Below are 17,686 nucleotides of genomic sequence, written 5' to 3'. Positions count from 1 at the left end.
AATGATTGCCTTCTTCCCTTTTATCCTCTTTGTGCCTCAGCATCTCCTCTTTCAGCTTGCTACTGTGGATTTGTTACCTCTCCAGTATCTAAACAGGAGGTAAAGTAGATAAAAAGGCAGGAGAATTTTTACTTAGGCCCTGATATGGTTGTGTTGAGGTTTAAAGCAGATCCTTTCTCTTATGAAAATATTCATGGGTTCTTGGGAAACCCTCATCACAGAAAATCATGAAAATCTTTTTATTTACATTTTTGTTTTATTATACTTGAAGTTCTGGGAAAATCATGAAAATCTTTAACTAGCAGCCCTCAGTGGAAGCACTCCCTAGAGCATTACTCAGAACTCTTCTCTTCTTGGGTATACTTTCAACATCTCTTTGTTGAGTTTTCCTTGCACCACCAAGTAGTCCATTTGAAGGAGATCTGAAATGACCCTGGAGCACTCTTTCTTTCTCTCATATGTCTCACAACCTGACCAAGGAAAACTGCCTATATTTTGTATCACTTGGAGCCTAACTACATTCTGTATTACTTTCCTAGGGCTGCTGTAACAAAGTAGCGCAATCTGGGAGGCTTCAAACAAGGGAAAGTTATTTATTGTCTCATGGTTCTGGAGGTTGGTAATCCAAAATCAAGAGGATGTCAGGGCTATGCTCCCTCTGAAACCTGTAGGGGAAAATCTTTGCCTCCCCTAGCTTCTGGTGCTTGCCAGCATTCCTTGCCTTACAGGTGCATCATGCCAACCTCTGCCTCTGCCATCACGTGTCCATTTTCTTCCCATGTGTCTTTGTTTCTCATCTTGAATCTCATAATTTCACCCATCACATAGGCTGACCAACCCAATGGCAGCCCTGTGCTCTACTGCCACTGGATCCTCAAGGTGATACGTGGAGGCACTATTCCTCTCTGACTTCAGTTATTTTTTTATTAGAAATTCAAATAATCACCTTTCACCCAAGAAAGGAAAAGAACACTTCTAGAAGATCTACAATATCATTAAACTTGAGGGATTTTCACTTTCTGGTTTAAGGCTCTTTTCATGATCATTTTCCAAGATTGGAATTGTGTGTTTCCAATTATTAATTTCTGGTCTTCTTGAGTGACTACAGACTAACCACTACAGGCTTTTTAAATGCAATAAGTATTTTTTATCACATTTTTAATCAGTTTTATTGAAATACAATTAACAGTATCTCCTTTTGGAACATGGGTATTGTTAGCATCTATTATATTAGGGCCTCAAGACTGAAGCTGAAATAGCTCCATATTTATTTACATACATAATTGTGAGGGTAGAATAACAATATTTCTGTTAAAGCAAATGCATACCAACCACATCTATAATCAGAAATTTGATTCTTAAAGATTAAAAAAAGAAGCATACATTGTGAAGAGAAGTGTCTATCTTCTCTGTTGTTTTCTTGGTGAGGGAAGCCAGATAAGTTTGATTACAAGTAATATGCTATTATTGGGTCATTAATACAGAGTGTGACCATGAGTAATAAACCCAAAAGCATAATCACTGAAATCAATAAATCATTCAGAAAACTAAAATTAGGCTGTAGTATAAATAGCTATCTCTCCAAATAACTTTTGGAGATAAATAATAAAAATGGTTAATTTGATGTCTTTCTTTCTTTTTCTTTTTTTTTGTGATGGAGTCTCTCTCTGTCACCCAGCCTGGAGTGCAGCGATCTCGGCTCACTGCAAGCTCTGCCTCCCGGGTTCATGCCATTCTCCCGCCTCAGCCTCCCAAGTAGCTGGGACTAGAGTTGCCCGCCACCACACCTGGCTAATTTTTTGTATTTTTAGTAGAGACATGGTTTCACTGTGGTAGCCAGGATGGTCTCGATCTCCTGCCTCGGCCTCCCAAAGTGCTGGGATTACAGGCTTGAGCCACCACACCCAGCCAATTTGATATCTTTCACCAAATTGGTTTGCAGGTGAATGCAGATGAGAATCAAATGGCCAAAAACCAGCATAAAATAGCAAACATGGAAGGCTAAAAAACTTAAAGAATAGGGGCAATAAAAAATGCAATAACTGTGTTAAGCAATATTGAATACATTTAAAATGATAAAAAGTAAAAAGGAGAAAGTGGTTTTACTGCACATGACTCATGCAGACAACTAACTTTCTTAGCACCTATTTCTTACAGGAAAATAATTAGCTGCACACATAAAAACTAAGATTAAATGAGAACAATTTGCAATCATTCTTGAGATGTGGAATGTTCATGATCACATCCCTGTAACATGCACTACCACCCACTGCACAGCTTATGGCCCCATTGATCATAATTTCCATCCATTACATGCCAAGAGCTATATGAACTCTTAAGAGAGAGAGGAATAATAGCTACTTTATCCTTTTTAAATTTCATCAGATAACACGTTTTCCTTTTCCTGCCAATATGCTAATATAACTTTGAGTTTATGTAATTGCATATGTCCAAACTATTGAGTCAAAAAAGCTATTTTGTACTATTTAAAATATTCTAAATACATGTACAATAGCACTCCTCCTCAATCTCAACCCCTCCAGTTACATGCTAGACTTAAACTGATTCCCTAATGTATGCTTTATTCAACCATATCAGCTCACATTATTCCCTACTTAGTACTTCCGTGCAATTCAGACCAGCATCAGTGACTCCTGTGACACCTATGTGGTTAGAATTACAAAGGGTTTTGGGGAAAACCCAGCTGTGACATTCTCCTTCTTTATTTCACCCCAGTCAAACGTTTGGCTCTTGGAGACCTTCCATTCTCACTTAGAATCTGTTACCAACAGGTTCTATTTAGTTTCCATTTTATGAATAAAAATTTTCAAACTTTGATCTCAGCTCCAGCTTCATTATCCCAAACTTTCTGTGACTTACAATGAAATTTCAAAACAAACACAGTGCTTGAGGAACAAACACTCCAAGCCATTCGGGGTCCAGGTATGTCGTACTGAATGAACAACCTTAGGATATTTGAGAAGTGAATAGAGTTTCACTCCTGTCTGTCCACAGTCACCTTTTCTAAATCTTGTTTTCTCCCTCTTCTTGTCTGTTCTTCCCTGCCAGCAAGATGCTTTGTATTCTTCAGCTCTCTGTGACTGCCGCGATAATTCATTTTTTTTAAAAAAAAGTGTTATTTGTGTAATAAGTTACATCTTAGGAATATTTAAATTTCTAAATAATACCAGACAAAGGGAAGAAACCCTTTAAAAGGGGGACCAGTACAAGAATCACTGAGTTATAAAACAGGAAGGGACACAAATTCTTCTTCCTTGGGTTTCACTCTGTGTGGTAGCTTATTCATCCAATTTTTCAACAAATATTTTTTGAGAGCCAATACATACCTTCATGGTACTTGAATTCTTTTATCTTATTTCAATTTGTTCTGTACCAGTGTTAGCTGGACATTTGTCTAACTTCCCTGTCACTTCTGGACTAGTTTCAAGAACAAATCGAGCTGATTTTATGGTACAGTAGTGCCTTATTTATAGTACTTGCTCAATAAATGAAGAATTTAATTCATTCTCATCTAGTTCCCCATTAGAAAAAAAAGTGCATTGTAATCTTAAGAGACTTCTCCAGTGTTCTACATCTGGTCAGTGGAAAACAAAATAATTCACTAGCATTTTAGGTGCCAGTGTAGAAAAACACTTTTTGCATAATGTTAACAAACAAATCATACCATATTGGCACCCATCTAACTATTCCACCTAAACAGAAGAATGGCCTTATCTTTAAAATGCATCTGATTCAAATTTGAATCTTTAGCACCAATTTATTTGAAAATTATACTTTTAATTTTTACTTTCTCATCACTATTAAGCTAACTATTCCTGGTTGGTCCTGTTGCATTATAGAGTTTTATGATCACTATGCAGTGTGGCCTGACAGGATCTATGGCAGGAACAGCCTCACTATGCTCAGAGTGCATTTGTAAGAAAAGCCTCAGTTTTAAGAGGAATGATATAAACCTAGCATGACAGGGGAAGAGGGTGACCAGGTATAGGATAAAAATACAGTTAAATGAAAACTGGCTAAAGAATCAGAGGATTTTGGACCTTGAATATCAATAATTTCAGAGGCCCCATTAATGCTATTTTCAAATCTTCGAAGGTGTTGAATTTAGTATATGAATAAATGATTTATGTGTGTCTTCAGAGACAGGAATAAAACCAAAGCTGAAGAAAATGAAAATCAATTGCTATCAGTTTAAGTATAACTAATTTATTGAATCAGCTAGACTCAGTAGGATACAAAAAAGAAGAGCAAGAGAGTGAGTGAATGAGAGAGAGAGAGAAAGAGAAAAGAAAGAAAGAAAAAGAAGAAGGAAGGAAGAAAGGAAGGAAGGAAGGAAGGAAGGAAGGAAGGAAGGAAGGAAGGAAGGAAGGAAGGAAGGAAGGAAGGAAGGAAGGAAGAAAGGAAGGAAGGAAGGAAGGAAGGGAAATAGAGAGAAAGAGAAAGAAAGAAAGAAAGAAAGAGAGAAAGAAAGAAAGAAAGAAAGAAAGAAAGAGAAAGAAAGAAAGGAAGGAGACAGAGAAAAGAAAAGATAAGAAAAAAGGGAAGGAAAGGAAAAGAAAGGAAAGGAACAAGGAAGGAAGAAAGGGAGGGAGGGAGGGAAAGAAAGAGAGAGAAAGAAAGAAAAAGCAAGCAAGCAAGGTTTTGCCCTCTGACCTTTCATATATACCCTTAGGGTGTTTCTCTTTCCCCATCATTTATTGGCATCTAGGACAAGCCTCTCTGCCCCCATTTAGTCACAAGAACAGTCTCATTTCAGTACTTTTCAAAGCCCTACCCAATAATATAAAAAGCTTTGAATCTTATCCTATTTGAAGCTTCTCCCTTCCCCTGTATCTGGCTGGAAATCTGAAGTGCATGGTGATTGACCTCCTCTCTCTTCCCAGCTCCACTTCTTCTCTTCACTCCCTAGCTACTCTTTGATGGCTCCCAGGTCAGACCCAGGTAGTGAGAGAAGATTAGGCAAAAGTGGCTCAGTTGTATGTGGTTGGTTGAGTTACTTTCAGGGCTTTTTTGCTGACAGTGTCTCTCAACAGTGTTTCTGCAGATTCCGAGAAACTCTTCTACTGAAGATTCCTCTACTGCCGGTCAACCTGGGCAAGGCTGCTCCTCCAGCCGGCTGCTTAGGACTAATCTGGACTTTTGCTGGGTCCCTCTGCTGTGCTCTCCTTGTCCCTTCAGGCAGTCCTTTTGGGTGGAATCCTTTTCAAGCTGACCTACAGCCAATTCCTTTCGGTGGGATTCAAATCTAGATACTAGTAAGGACACGCATTTGCCTACAGCTGGAGCAAGTGCAGCTCATTCTATAGCTCACTCTCAAAGTCATTTTTCTTCCTTTTGTCACCAGCAAGGCACAGCTCCAGCCACAGCCTCTCCCATTAGACCAAGAGTAACTCAAGTATCACATCTTCACACACCAAGAGCTTGACCAAAACATTATTTCAGGGTTTTGGCCTGATTCTTCCTTGAAGGCTTCTCACTTAGAGTGGGATGGAAAGTACTTAATTCTCCCCTCATCCTAGTGACACAGAAAATGCTCCCCCAAGAAATGTCTTTCTGGAAGGCTTTCAACCCTGGCCTTTTATAGGTGCCTGTGAATGAGTGATAACTACTGCAGGCAGGCCCAATTTAGGATCACCCCCTTTGCAAGTCTAGCACCATGATTTAGAATGTTTTGTTCTCCAACTTTGGGCCGCTGGAGACAACAGAAAATAATTTTATTGAACATCCTTTGGCTTACCTAAAAATGTTTCAATAATTCAGAGGTTCAGAAAATTTAACTATCAGCCTTGTGAACCCCTGAATAATTCAAGTCGGGACTAAATCTCTATTCTAGACTGTGAGAGAACAGGTAAGTCTCCAGCATAGATTGAGAAGGTGATAATCTCTAAGGTCCTTTTAGCTCTTAGGATTTGCTGATCCACAGGCTGCCTCTGTCAGATGAGCCAAGAAGTCCCCTAGTCTTCAAAAACAAACAAAAGGAAGAACATCAACAGAAAAGCAGAATGTGATGCAACTCAATAAACATCTCCACATATCCTACTTGGCTATTATGTATTTGATCTCTTCTCATCTTGTTTGAGTTGGCAAATCATGATAGCACCAAGATTGTTATTTCAACTCTAAACTAAAATCTCTAGTGGGATAAAAGGTGAGTTCTGAGTTCAGATGTGTTAAGTATTAAGATAATCAGAAGAGGCTTAGAAAAGAAAATAGTGACAACATTGAAACAAGCAATGTGGAAATCTTTGACTCTATTTAAAAATAATTACAATAATGATAATTAAAATAATTTTATCATCTCTTTCCTTTCCTTCAGGGTCTTTCATTTTAATTGCACTTAGGCATTTTCTTTCTCAGGCTGGAGTTAGTATCCTCCCTGCCCCCCAAAACTTGCTTTGGTTTGATTTCTCTCCAGTAACTGAAAGAATTAGGTTAGCTTTTTCCTAATCTTCTTGATACTGAGGTGGTCAGTAAATGCACTTTTTGCTCTCTCTGAGAAAACCTGGGTGCAGAACTTGTTACTTCTCTGAGTGGTCTTATGGAATACACACAAACACACACCCCCCATAAGTGTGAAATGTAGATTTGTCACCAGAAAGTGGTGCTGATCCAGACCCCAAGAGAGAGTTCTTGGATCTCACTCAAGAAGGAATTCTGGGTGAGTCCACAGAGTAAAGTGAAAGCAAGTTTATTAAGAGAGTAAAGGAATAAAATAATGGCTACTCCAGAAGTAGAGCAGCCACAAGGGTAGCTGGTTGCTGATTTTTATTGTTATTTCTTGATTATATGCTAAACAAGGGGTGAATTATTCATGCCTCCCTTTTCAGACAATGTAAGTAACTTCCTGACATTGTCATGGCATTTCTAAACTGTCATGTCACTGGTCAGAGTATAACAGTGAGGACAACCAGAGGCCACTCAAGTCGCCACCTTGGTTTCAGTAGGTTTTGGCCAGCTTCTTTACTGCAACCTGTTTTATCAGCAAGGTCTCTATGACCTGCATCTTGTGCTGACCTCCTGTCTCATCCTGTGGCTAAGAATGCCTTATCTATCTGGGAATGCAGCCGAGGGGGTTTAGCCTTATTCTACCTAGCCGCAATTCAAGATGGAGTTGCTCTGGTTTAAATGCCTCTGACAGATTTTCTAACATTTGCATAAAGAAGATGGAGAAGAAGGTTAACATTTTGCACCCTACATCAAATAATTTAAAATTTATCAGATATTCTTGCCTCTAAAACCCTGCTTCAGCTAAACTTCCATGGAAGATTATTTTCTTTTGACTTTTCACTTTCTTACTGCAATATCTTGACTTTGGATCCTTCTCTCCTCTCCCCCAGGTTTTCCTCAAAAATTTCTCATTCTTTCCTTTACATGAGGAGTCAATTCACTACCTCAGCACCTATTGCATATTTTTTATATTCAAACACATTCCAGTCGTGTTCAGCAAACAAACAGAGCCTCAAACAGCTTCTGCCTTTCTAAGAATACAATTTAGCCAAGACCTTTGGCTACTAAAACACACTGACCACAGTTTATCCTCCTCATCCCTAAGGTTTATCACGGTAGTCTTCTGAATGAGATGTTCTCCTTCTGTATTAGTCAGTTTTCATGCTGCTGATAAAGACATACCCAAGACTGGGAAGAAAAAGAGGTTTAATGGACTCACAGTTCCACATGGATGGAGAGGCCTCACAATCATGATAGAAGGTGAAATGTACATCTCACATGGCAGTAGAAAAGAGACAAGAGCTTGTGCAGGGAAACTCCCCTTTGTAAAACCACCAGATCTCATGAGACTTACTTACTATCAGAAGAAGAGCACAGGAAAGTCCTGTCCGCAAAATTCAGTCACCTCCCACTGCATTACTCCCACGACACATGGGAATTCAAGATAAGATTTGGTGGGGATACAGCCAAACCATATCATCCTGTCCCTGGCACCACCCAAATCTCATGTCCTCACATTTCAAAACCAATCATGCCTTCCCAACAGTTCCCCAAAGTCTTAACTCATTTCAGCATTAACTCAAAAGTCTACAGTCCAAAGTCTCATCCAAGATAAGGCAAGTGCCTTTCACCTACGAGCCTGTAAAATCAAAAGCAAGTTAGTTACTTCCTAGATACAATGTGGGTACAGGGATTGGGTAAATACAGTCATTCCCAATGGGAGAAATTGGCCAAAACAAAAGGGCTAAGGGCTACAGGCCCTACGCAAGTTCAAAATCCAGTGGGATAGTCACATCTTTTTTTTTTTTTTTTTTTTTTGAGATGGAGTCTCGATGTATCGCCCAGGCTGGAGTGCAGTGGCGCGATCTCGGCTCACTGCAAGCTCTGCCTCCCAGGTTCACGCCATTCTCCTGCCTCAGCCTCCCGAGTAGCTGGAACTACAGGTGCCTGCCACCATGCCCGGCTAATTTTTTTTTTGTATTTTAGTAGAGACAGGGTTTCACCATGTTAGCCAGGATGGTCTCCATCTCCTGACCTCGTAATTCGCCCCTCTCGGCCTCCCAAAGTGCTGGGATTACAGGCCTGAGCCATTGCGCCCGGCCAATAGTCACATCTTAAAGCTCCAAAATGATCTCCTTTGACTCCATGTCTCACATCCAGGTCACGCTGATGCAAGAGGTGGGCTCCCACGGCCTTGGGCAGCTCCACCTCTGTGACTTTGCAGGGCATAGCCCCCCTCCTGGCTTCTCCTTTCCTGACATTGAGTGTCTGTGACTTTTCCAGGCACATAGTGCAAGCTGTTGGTGAATCTACCATTCTGGGGTCTGGAGAATGGTGGCCCTCTTCTCACCGCTCCACTATGCAGTGCCCCAGTAGGGACTCTGTGTGGGGATTCTGAACTCACATTTCCCTTCTGTGCTGCCCTAGCAGAGGTTCTCCATGAGGGCCTGCCACTGCAGCAAACTTCTGCCTGGGCATCGAGGCGTTTCCGTAAATCTTCTGAAATCTAGGCGGAGGTTCCCAAACCTTAATTCTTGACTTCGGTGCACCCACAGTCTCAACACCAATAGAAGCTGCCAAGGCTTGGGGCTTCCACCCTCTGAAGCAACAGCTTGAGCTATACCTTGGCCCCTTTTAGTAACAGCTAGAGCGGCTGGGATGCAGGGCACCAGGGGCGTCACACAGAAGTGCCCCACTCTACTGGTACCAATTTACTGTATTCATCAGTTTTCATGCTGCTGATGAAGACATACCTGAGACTGGGAAGAAAAAGAGGTTTATTGGACTTTTCAGTTCCACATGGCTGGGAAGGCCTCTCAGTCATGGCAGAAGGTGGAAGGCATGTCTCACATGGCAGCAGACAAGAGGAGAGAGCTTGAGCAGGGAAATTCCCCTTTTTAAAACTATCAGATATTGTGAGACTTATTCACTATCACAAGAACAGCCTGGGAAAGACCTGCCGCCATGATTCAATTACCTTCCACCGGGTCCCTCCCACAACACATGGGGACACAGCCAAACCATATCACCTCGCATTGATACATGTAATCTTCATGAAATAATGCAAATTTTCTTTTTGCTTTGTTTCTCTGTTCTGACAAATGAAGCTAAGTGGATAATGTGGGGTATTATTTTCGTCGGTAGTCACAGTAATCACGTTCAACCAGATGGCACAAATATATGAGGAAGCAGTTGTGCAAAGTGAAGAGGGTTCTTGGATCTCACACAGCTTCCCTGTGCTCTGCATTTTGAGTTTCTGAGTCAGCAAGCCCTGAAGACATCACCAATAGGATGCTATTTCTTCCCAGGGTCTGCCCACATTTCTCATGGCTCCAAGAACTACATTCCACAAGATTATTTTTATGTCCAACCATACATCTAGAAACTTGTTTAGATGGAAATAATGACAAAAATGACCCAGATGATTATCCTTTGAATTTATAGGGCACTTTTCTGAAGGAATCCAAATTCTTCTAAGGCTAGAAGGTTCCCCGTCACTTCTCCTCCCTAACCACCATATTCCAAAAAGTAGTGATTATACCTATACATGCAGACTTATTTCAAGAATTTAAATAATTTTAAAAAGTTAACCATAAATACAGAGTCCTGGCATGTTCCACCCATACCCAGCGCCAGGAATTATGAAATAGGAAGCTGGCAGTGAGTTATGGTGCCTACTGTGGTTGTAAAGTGGTTTACTTTCTGCCTGAGTAAAGCATTAAGACATGCGTCAGGTATCATTAGGGAAGTTGTTCAGCAACTGTCAGCCCCCAAATGATTACAGACCATGGTTTCTTCTAAGATGTGCTCCCTACTTTCCACCATGGCGGTAACTGCCTTACACCACCTGTTCCATCAGCATTGCATGCGAGAATGTGAGGGACAGGCCTGCTGCTTGCCTGAGGTTAATGATTACCCTGTGGATTTTCTCTACGATTTACACATTCTAATGTTTTCCTGCTGTGTATGATCACCTGGCAACTTTTGCAGGGAAAGAAAGAAGTGCACTGTAGGTCAAAATTACCCATAGACTTTCTCACTGACTCTGAGTGTGTGTGGATGTGGGTGTCGGTGTGTGTGGTGTGTGTGTGTAATCAACAACACTGCTGCGTTACATTTGAACCACATTGGAAAAGGAGGAACCAAAGGCAAGAAAATGACTTGAATCGAAATCATCTCTCCAAGTGTGTTATTGATCCATAGAAGGAATGTTCTTGTAGGGTTGCAAAACGACTTTCCTGAGGGCTATGTGCATACTGCTTAGGACAGATATTACTGCTCTATATATTTAAATTGATGTTTTGCAAAATAAACACACATAAGCCCATGACATTAACCTTTGTCAACATTCCTTAAATACAGGCTTTACTAAGGAAAGCACGGGTCTTCGTGTGGTTAAGAGACCATAATTTTAGCCTAGGAAAGGTAGTCTTTATGTTGAGAAAATGAAAGCCCTTTGAAGATTAATACTTCTGCATGTTTTCATTCACTTTACAAGGGCACAACCGTGCTGATTCCTGCACGGTAGCAATTTAAGAAGAGTAAGCATCAGCCTCACCTGAGAGAGATGAACCATGATGTAATCTTCCCCAGATTGCCCCCATTCTCCAGCCTCCCACAACTTCCCAGTTCACTAGAGTAATACACATCTCCTCCAGACACTTCTGAGAGTTGAGGCTGGACATCTCAGTAAATACGAACAGAGCCTCTTTCCCAATAAGTTAGCTAATTTAGGTTAGTACATTAAAATTCCCTGAAATGGTATTTGGAGTCTCTTGGAACATTTTATTCCTTAGGCAAATGTGGCCCAAAATAAAATTGCATTTCCCCAAAATGCATCCGTTCCAAGGTTCAGGCCCATCCGCAGAAAAATACAGCTGCCTCTCTGTGGCTTACCCTGCCTGGATCCCTAATGAGGCTCTAGCTAATCTCCAATTCCGATAAGCGGCTCATTTCTTACTACATCTTGGGCTTACAGCTGTGTGGCTTTTGGGATGAGATTCTTTTTAAAAAGCTATGTTGAAAGGCAATCCATTTGATCAGAGAGTAATATCCTGACTTCATCTTTTATCAGTTCCCAGTGATACTTGGGCTGCAGGTGGAATCCCGCAGTTACCTTGTTTAACATTAAAAACAATTTCATTTTCCTGCCAGAAGCTGGTCTTACTGATCATGTTGCTGCTTAGAAGCCTGGAGAATCATGACTTTTACCTAACTTTTAGTAGTGAGAGATGGCAGATAATCCTAATTAAGAAAGAAACACAGATGGGGAGAAAGACTGCAATGCAGAACAAGAATAACAAGTCTACTGTAGTAGTGATTTCCATAATCCAAAAGAGAAAGGGAAATTGTCAAGGCAGCAGGAATTTCTTTCAAGAGCAGTCTCTACCCCAAGAATAAAGTAGAGATGCAGCTGAACTTACTCAGATCCTCTACTTCTTTCTTCAGTACAGTTGAGGATTTCAATTTAATCTAGTGCTGCAAAACCAACAGTTCAGTAGAAAACACCACCGATTCTGAAGGAAAAATCAGTTTACTATTGCATTAACTATATTTAAATTCAGAAGGTCTGAAGACATTTTCCCAAAGGAATTACTTATTTTCTTTACTTCAAATCATTAGTTAAATCTTCTTTTCAAAGATTTAACATTGATATAGGAACTGTCAATGCCTGTAGTCCTGTGACTTGCTGTAGTTTGATAGTCTGCTGACTTGGGTGTCTAATACTGTTGTCAAATGATTGAATGCTTATTAATTATATCCCTGGGCAATGGCCATGGCCATTACCCAGGGTAGCATAACATGAATGCTAAATCCGAATACAGCACAGAGAAAATCTAAGATTCTTGATAAATCAGAACATATTTGTATATATGGCTGTCAAAACAGATAATAGATCTTCTATGTACAAGCAACAAAAAACAAGAAGCAAATCTATCTCTAGAATTAGAGAAGTCATGGCTTTAGGTCAGCTAAACCTAACTCCATGTAAACACATGAAGAGTCTATGTTGCCTTCTAGATAGTCCATATATTCACAATTTGAGTGGTTTATAACAGATACAACCAACTCAATAACTCACAAATGGATAAAGTTGTGGAAATTGATCAAAGAAATACTAAACACCAAGTATCTCTCATTCGACACTGAAAATTTACAAAAATAGTCTTTAAAATTCAGAATCCAAAGGACTATTAATGAGTCTAAAGGTCCTGTAACCGAATGTAGAGAGAAATCTGGGTTCTGTTTTGGCTAGAAAGGGATAGTGAAACAATTTCAATTGATTGACTATTGCATATCACACATTTTATATATAACTGTTTTACTTCTCATGGCAGTGCAGATATTATTGTCTTCATTTTAAAGAAAAATAAATTGGGACCAAGATAATAGTAATAACACTTACAAAGATTGTTTTTATTACTATTAGAGTTAACATTTGGAGGAACAATATGTCAGTCAACCATACTAAGTCCTTTAACTGTATTATCTTACAGGAACCTTTCCAGAAAAGGTCAATATTTTCATCCTCAATTTCTAGATGAAGAAATTGAGACTTGCAGAGTTAGAATAATTTGCCCAAAATTACACAGCAAAAATAATAAGGCCGAGATTAATAAATACCATAGTCAAGAGTTGCAGCTCTTTCAGAATTTGTCTAGCAGGATTTCTAGTTTTTACCAGAAATCCTCCCACAAAAATAAAACCAAATAGCAACACCACCAACAACAAAACCCAGTCACTTCTACTAGGCCACAACCACCAATTGGGACAGATATAATATGCTTTACTTGCTATAAATCTGATAATTTTTCAAGTTACTAGTAATGTGAAATGTAATGGTCCTCTGTAAATTACCAGTAACAAGTGCAATAATTGAAAGTACATGGTATTCACTAGGAAAATAAAGGCAATATTTAAAGTATGAAACCTAGACCAGGCCCAGTGGCTCACACTTATAATCGTAACCCTTTGGGAGTTGATTGCTTGAGGCCAGGAGTTTGAGACCAGCCTGGGCAACATAGTGAAACCCTGTCTCTACAAAAAAACCCAAAAACTTAGTTGGGCGTGATGGAAGACACCTGTAGTCCTAGCCACTAGGGAGGCTGAGGTTGGGGAGGAGAGATGATTTGAGCCCAAGAGTTTGAGATTGCAGTGACCTATGATTGTGCCACTGCACTCCAGCCTGGGCAACAGAGCGAGACCCTATCAAAAACAAATAAATAAATAAAGCATGAAATCTAGTGTCAGGTATTTGTGGTCTAGTCAGTGACATACTCAGCAGGAGTATTACAGTTGTTAGTCCCTGCATTAGTATAGCAAATAAACAACTTCCTTGAATTTCTTACCAAAAAATTTCATGGTGATACCAATATTGCTTTGAGCACCAATAAATACATTCATAGCTCATTTATCCTCATCAGTTAACCTTCATCTTGTAAAAGCACAATTAACTGTTGACTTCATTATTAAAGGTTGTTCTCAATTTCAAGAGTGGGGACCCTTGAAGATTTTGCCAGCCAAGGTTACATTTGTTTTTTGATTATTGCTGTCTCAGTAAAATTATGAAATGCTGGCCTAGCACAGTGGCTCACGCCTGTAATCCCAGCACTTTGGGAGACCGAGGCAGGTGGATCACCTGAGGTCAGGAGTTTGAGACCAGCCTGGCTAATGTAGTGAAATCCCGTCTCTACTAAAAATGCAAAAATTAGCCAGGCCTGGTGGCACGCACCTGTAATCCTAGCTACTAGGGAGTCTGAGGCAGGAGAATCGCTTGAAATCAGGAGGAGGAGGTTGCAGTGAGCCGAGATTGCACCATTGCACTCCAGCCTTGGTGAAGGGTGAAATTCCATCTCAAAACAAAAATATACATTATATATATATATATATATATATATATATATATATATAATTTATATGAAATACCTTAAGATCTACAAATTGATAAACAAAAAGTTCCATGAAGAAGTTTGGAAACATTCTTGAATTGTCCTAAAACACCTACAGGATTTCAAAGTAATTTGCCAGACATGTTTTCTAACGTAGGTTTTGTAGTCTCTGGGGTTTTTCTACTTACTGACTGCATGAGGGGCCCAGGAACTATTAGAGTGTGCCTACAACAGTGTGTGTCTCTCTACTTCCCAGGCTCCCTTGCAGCTGAGTTGGCCATATGACTGACAGCAAGCCCTGGAATGCAGCCAGAAGTGACAGAAGCCTCATTCACACCATACTCCTAAAATATTCCAAGAAATTTCCCAAACCCACTCTCTTTAGTCCATGCATCTGGAAGTGAAAATTTTAGAAAGGGTAAAGTCACTTAATGGAAGGGGCCCAGGTCTAGCCCCTTGGAGTCAAGCTGTCCAACTAGAAATTCTGCATTAACATTTGTGGGTGAGTATTAACCTTTGTTGGGCTAAGTCATAGAGAATTGTTTTAATTGCAGTCAGCCTGATTTTATAGTGACCTTGGATCCAGAATATTACTTAGATATTACTAGTATCTACTTCATAAAGTGTCTGTGAGGATGGAATACGATAATGAACTCAAATGTAAAGCAACTCCTTCTTTACATGAGTTTGAGTCTGTAGTATATAAACTATAAGTTATGTGTTCTATGATACATGCCTCTAAAAATAAATACACATGCAATTATATATATACACACACACAAGTATATATATATATATATATATATATATATATATGTTTGTAAACACACACCTCACTCAGTCCATATATTTCTCCACTGTGAATAAAAATGTATAGAAAGCGAGCATTCTTTAGGATGACCATTTGGTGGTTACCAGACATAGAAAAAGACGGTAATAAAATATAAATTTTAGGACGGTCTTTTGGTGATTATGCCAGATTCCTACCAGCATCTTTCCTCACCAGATCAATGGAACAGAAAATTCAATCATGTAGACTCATAGAATGGCAAGCCTACAGAGTGAATGAACTCAATATAGCTCTTTATTATCAAAAGATGAGAACTAGAGAATTCAGGTTTGTGTCCCAATATGATAGCCTCTGCACGTTATTATAAAGCAAATGTGAGCTTTTCCCAAGATGGAAAACTATTGTGACTGATTTCTGGGACTTTTAGAAGCCCTTCTATATGCAACTGAATTAAATAGCCAAAGAACTCTTCCTAACAGTGGCTATTTCTGCATCAGTTAGTAGAAAATAAGGATCACAATTTTAGAAAAGATCCCAACACTTTCTCACTAGAAGTTAGAGTAATCATCAGAATGACTAGCCTGAGTAAAATCAGTTATACCTATAGGTTTTCAGAAGTAAAAACATGTCTTTTGAATTTGCTTTTTTTTTTTTTTTTTTTTGGTTAAACAAACATATATCCCAGAATCTAAAGTAAAATAAAATTAAAAATTAAAAAAAGAAAGATGGACAAAGTACACTAGTCGGTTAATTACCACAAATAAAATACACATTGCCAATAAACAGAAGAAATAGTTAACCAAAAAAATTTTCTAAAATTTAGTTTATCTTAAGGCAATCTGGGGAGCTTGGACATTGGGTATATACAAATACTGGGACTATTTAGGTAATCCTATCACAGGAACCCAACATTTTTCACTTTTCTCCAGTTCTGTTAAAAAAGAAAGGAAAAATATGTATACTCAGTACAACATTCACCTAATACCACCAAGGGCATTGTTTACATGTGCAGTAGATACCAGTTATAGTGTTGAATATAGAAATGTGTACATATGAGTTATACAGTTCCTATCCAAAAGTCAGGAGGCCCAAGATCCAGGAAGAGTTGATGTTCTTTGTAACATATGACATCAGATCACAAAAAATACAAGAACAGTTTTGTTAAATAATTTTCTTGAGTACTAAAATGTTATAAAATTATTCTATTTTTAAAATATGTTATCTTAATATACATAGTAATACTTTGAAAAATTGCTTGACTGTATCAGATATATTCCTATGTATATAGTTTTCTAGGAATACCATAACAAAATATCAAAAGCTGGGTGGCTTATAGAGCAGAAATGTATTTTCCCACAGTCCTGGAGGCTGGAGGGCTGTGTCCAGGGAGCAGCAGGGTGGCTTCTTCTGTGGCCTCTCTCCTTGACCACCCCTTGCAGTGTTTTCACGTGGTTTTTCCCTCTGCACGTGTATCCCTGGCATCTCTCTGTGTATCCAGATGTCCTTTTTTTGTAAGTACACCAGTTAGATTGGATTTGGGGTCCACCCTAATGGCCCTATTTTAAGTTAATCATCTTTTTAAAGACTCTCCAAATACAGTCAGTCTGAGGTACTGGAAGTTAGAGCTTTAACATATGAATTTTGAGAATACACAATTCAACTCCTAACACCATGTCAAGAATTAAATAATATAGGAGAATATAATGGAATAATCATGGACCTTAGGGGAAATTGTATTACAAACAAATTCCCGGTTGATCCAGAAGTAGATGCATCCTATGGTGGTTTTTAATCCAATGGGGGTCTTCGCCACTGGCTAAGTCATTTAAGAACATGATGAGCATCTTCTTCAGGCCAGATACTGTGGCAGGAGATGTACACGTCAGCAACAGTCCCCATCTTGAAGAAGTTCAGAACCCAGTGAATACCCAGGAAAAGACATGAACTGTACAAATTTAATGTAATAATAAATAAGCACAACCACAGAAGAATAGACAGTGCATTAGAAGAGCAAAGGTAACTATATCATTCTTCCTGGAAATAAGGAAATTTCCACAGCATAAAGGACACTTCAGTGAAATAAGAAGTTGAGCAAGAAGAAGAAAAACGAAGAAAGACCGTTTCCGAGAGAGGAAGCAATCTAGGTGAAGTTTAAAAAGTGGCTGTATGCCTAGATGAAGATGTAAGCTAGAGAATAATGATGATTTGGTCAGAAGAAGGAAAGACCTGGTGTACTCTCTAATGCACTTGGACGTATCTAGTGTAACGCTGCCAAATGAAACATTTTGCAATGAGGGAAATCTTCTATATCTGAGGTGGGTTAGATAAGGTGGTCGCAGCCTCTCTTAAAGAGGAACAAACCACCCAACAGTGCACAAACCACATCCTGGGTTCATGGTTAGAACATCCTGCCACAAGCTGGTAAAAGAGAAAGGGAGAAAGTGCCCAAATTTTTGCAAGCACAGAAGCCCATAAACAGTGTCTTTGGGCTGATCTATGCTCATTATAATAGTTAAAACACTGCTGTGTAGAGAATTAA

At 39.3% G+C, this 17,686-nt stretch overlaps 1 non-coding gene across 1 annotated transcript; it reads left to right on the top strand.

Annotated features, from left to right (window-relative positions):
* The first annotated feature begins 13,099 nt into the window (after positions 1-13,099).
* Positions 13,100-13,161, top strand: LOC126955833 (U7 small nuclear RNA). The gene has a single exon (XR_007726121.1). It is a non-coding gene; the product is annotated as a U7 small nuclear RNA (small nuclear RNA).
* The last annotated feature ends 4,525 nt before the right edge of the window (positions 13,162-17,686 follow it).

The sequence above is a fragment of the Macaca thibetana genome, chromosome 5 (assembly GCF_024542745.1).
Source record: "Macaca thibetana thibetana isolate TM-01 chromosome 5, ASM2454274v1, whole genome shotgun sequence".
NCBI classification, from domain to species: Eukaryota; Metazoa; Chordata; class Mammalia; order Primates; family Cercopithecidae; genus Macaca; species Macaca thibetana.
Note: the sequence above shows the minus strand (reverse complement) of the source record. Positions and strands in the feature narration are given on the sequence as shown.